The sequence below is a fragment of the Lycium barbarum genome, chromosome 4 (assembly GCF_019175385.1).
Source record: "Lycium barbarum isolate Lr01 chromosome 4, ASM1917538v2, whole genome shotgun sequence".
Lineage (NCBI taxonomy): Eukaryota > Viridiplantae > Streptophyta > Magnoliopsida > Solanales > Solanaceae > Lycium > Lycium barbarum.
Window position 1 is genome coordinate 115677013 of NC_083340.1, and position 3528 is coordinate 115680540.

The window sequence follows — 3528 nt, forward strand, 5'->3', positions numbered from 1 at the left end:
GGACTCTTCTTCCCCCAAAATACCCTTCTCATAGTTGCATTTTGGTATTTATGAATTGTGGAAATGGGTGGCGCATTTCCCAAGGCAAGCGAGTGAGTTTCAAATCAAATTTTGTAAAACTAGAAGTACTTAAAGAATGAGAAAGTTTAGCCAAAGTCAACATCGGGAGTAAATGGGTCCGTGTAGGAATTTTGTCAATTTCATTAGGTCCCGAATGTGATTGTTACACCCCGTATCTTGGAACTAAGGTTAGACTCATATCATTAGAGTTTTAGTGGAAAAACTGAAGATTTGAACGTTTTGCGAAAATGGTTGACAGGCCTACTTCGGGCAGTGATAACTTCTTGATTAGTTGGGAATTTGGAAAAGTGCCCTCAATGAACGTTGTAGTATGTAGAAATACCTTTCTAACGATATAAGGACCAAGCCAATCAGAGATCGGAGCAAGGAGATATGATCGTCTCAATATGGCTAATAGTAAGGCACTTAAAATTCGATAGAATCGGCTAAATTTTCGATACGTCTTGTCACGACCCAACCCCGTAGGCCGTGACTAGTGTCCGTACTGGACACCCAAACGTACCCGATACCCCAAACCAACATATTATCAAAATATATTAATATAAAGGTTAGTTGGCGCTACTAAATATCACAGATGAACAGATTTTGCACGTAGAGGCCGATAAGGCCATCACCGATCATAACAACCCAAAACATATACAGAACCCACACAAGTATGTCTACAGACCTCTACAGAACATAACAGAATCATAAGACGGGACAGGGCCCCGTCGTACCCCTGAATAGCGTACATATATACAATAGCAGAAGACTGTACCAAAATATAGGCTCCGGATAAAGGAGCGCTCCAAAATAACAGAATAAAGTCCTAAGCGGGTGGATCAGCAAACCTGTCGTCTGTACCTGCGCGGCATGAAAACGCAGCCCCCGAAGAAAGGGGGTCAGTACGAAATATGTACTGAATATGTAAAGCCTGAATCACAGAATCAAAATCGTAACCGGTACAGAACGTACAGAAAAGTGAGTGTAAAATCCGAAGTATCAAATGCATATTTTCAAAACATACAGAGTGTATACAGAAATATGCCATATCATATCCGGCCCCTGCCAAGGGACTCGGCAGACAAAACGTGGCCACCCTCCCGACGCTGGTGCCACAATACAGAAGGATCAGAATAGGGGTATAACCCCTTAACGTAGCATATCATATCAGATGGCCATAACAGATCATATCATATCATATCAGAATATGTGTACATGGCACAGCATACTCCACAACCCATGTACATGTATACCTGCCCCCTCACATCGAGGCACGACGAACAATGCAGAGGAATACGCTTGACAACATATCCTGGCCCGGGCTCAGTGTGGGAAACATTGAGGCATCCACGAATGGAGTAGTGAGAAACTAAATGCAATAAAAATACCATATATTTCCAGAGACTCAATGAGGCATATCGGATGACAAATCAAACCAATGAAATCAGACAGAATCATAGTAAGTGTATGTCGTATGTCATAATGAGTTACGGAAGAATAATCCTTCTGGGATCATTTTCATATTCCAAAATAGTTTACCAGACTCGAGGGAATCATTAAAACAATTTTCCTTAGTAGTTAAAAGGATAGTTAAAACGTTTCATTTTATATTGTTCGAAAATAAGGCAATAGTACAATAAAAGGCAAAGCGGGAATAGTGGGAGACTAAATGAGACACAAAATGTCATACCTTTACAGAGATTCAATAAAGTATTTAGAATAAGTATCATTGGTAGTTACAAGAGTAGTTAAGGCGTTTCCTTTAGAACCGCTTGAAATTAAGTTATAAACACAAAAAGGGTAAAATCGGAAATAGTGGGCTCACCTCGGGACAACGAAGCGGTGGGCTCAAATTACGTATATTAAGCTTATGGGGTCACCTATAGAGGTTCTAAGGACATTTCATAACTTTATAGACAATTTGCAGAAATTTACACAAGTCTTTATCAAAACATACTTATAGGGTTCAATTCCATTGAATGAAAAAGGGATATTTTCAAACGCGGATTCCGATGAACAGAATATTTTTCGAGGCTCGAATCCGATCCTAGTACATCTAGGACATGCCAAAAGAAGAATCGGGATAGCTTTACATACCTGTTAGCGGCTATTCGTAACCCGTTCGTCTCGTCGCTCTTTTAGCCTATTTATATAAGAGTAACGTTATTGTTAGTAACTATATTATCTAGTTTACAAATCCATAGCCTATTTCTTATCGAACCTATATTCTAGCTTATACATATTCTCGTTTAAGATTTTCTATTATCTAAAATTTAGCGAAAATCCGGCAGCACTTCCCCTATATTTTCACCTATCCAAAATTTACAATTGTTCTCCTGTTGACACAGAAATACCAACAACAACATATGGATACAATCATATCTTCAATTCCTTCAATTCAACGAAAACAACATATTCATATCAACAAAATTTTAACTTTAACTTTCTAATCCTTTCGCCATATAATCCATGATAACAACAACCATACCACTAATTAAACTTAATTCATCATAGCTAGTTTAAATTGGCCCCATACGGCTCAAACTCCACTTCCATATCAACATACACAACTCTTGCAATTTTTTTCACATCCACTAATTCATACAAGGACTAATCATCTTCTAAAGTATGTAGGAAAATATTAAACCTTACCTTAATAAATTTGGCTAAAAAAATATACCGAGGAGAGAATAGTTCTTACCTAATATGGCAAAAAAAATAAAAAAAATCTTCTTCTTACTTGAAAGCTCGAAGTCAACAACACGGCAAAACGGAACAGATCGAAAAGGTGAGTAAAACCCGTATGTTTGTTCTTCATATTTCGTTAAGGATCATTGTTGCTGCCTTTGTAGCTCCTAAGAAACTTCAATTAAGAGGAGAGGAAATCTGTACGTATAGCCTTTAAATATATTGGAATGTTGCTGCCCATATTTGTTAAACTTATCTAAAACGAAATCTCAAGACTTAATTAATTGATTGTGGTCTCTCCTATTCAGCACTTTTTTTTTTTAAAATTAAAAACAAAGCTTGGCTATAGATAAGCCACGGTTAAATGCATATAGCATTAATATGAGTCATAAGTTGGCTCACTTTCATGATCACACGTGTAATAAACAATTAAAGCAGTTGTCCCCCACTAATTCAACAATTAGATCATATTTCTCCCACTTTAATTTATTCTTGATCTCAAATTATTTACATACGAAAACAATTATCATTTTTAAACACATCTCATACACTCATTTTTATAATCTTGTGGTATAGCAATAATCCATAACTACTTTTTGCACACATAAAATATTATTTACAATCACTGTCATCACACTTGTTAAGTCCTAGATTATTTCGGGATCTCAAAACTCTTTGTACCATGATCTCTTTATTTGCATACTTGAATGTGACTAAAATTCCATATAGTTCGTTATAACTTGTTCAATTTCTAAACTTTGACAAAACTTATTTTCT

The 3528-nt window shown here is 36.5% G+C and overlaps 1 long non-coding RNA gene across 1 annotated transcript; it reads right to left on the reverse strand.

Moving 5' to 3' along the window:
• Positions 1-647: 647 nt before the first annotated feature.
• On the reverse strand, positions 648-3256 carry LOC132636256 (uncharacterized). Its single transcript, XR_009581124.1, has 3 exons — positions 2804-3256; positions 2161-2206; positions 648-924 (listed from the first exon to the last, which is right to left on the reverse strand). It is a non-coding gene; the product is annotated as an uncharacterized LOC132636256 (long non-coding RNA).
• Between the last annotated feature and the right edge of the window lie 272 nt (positions 3257-3528).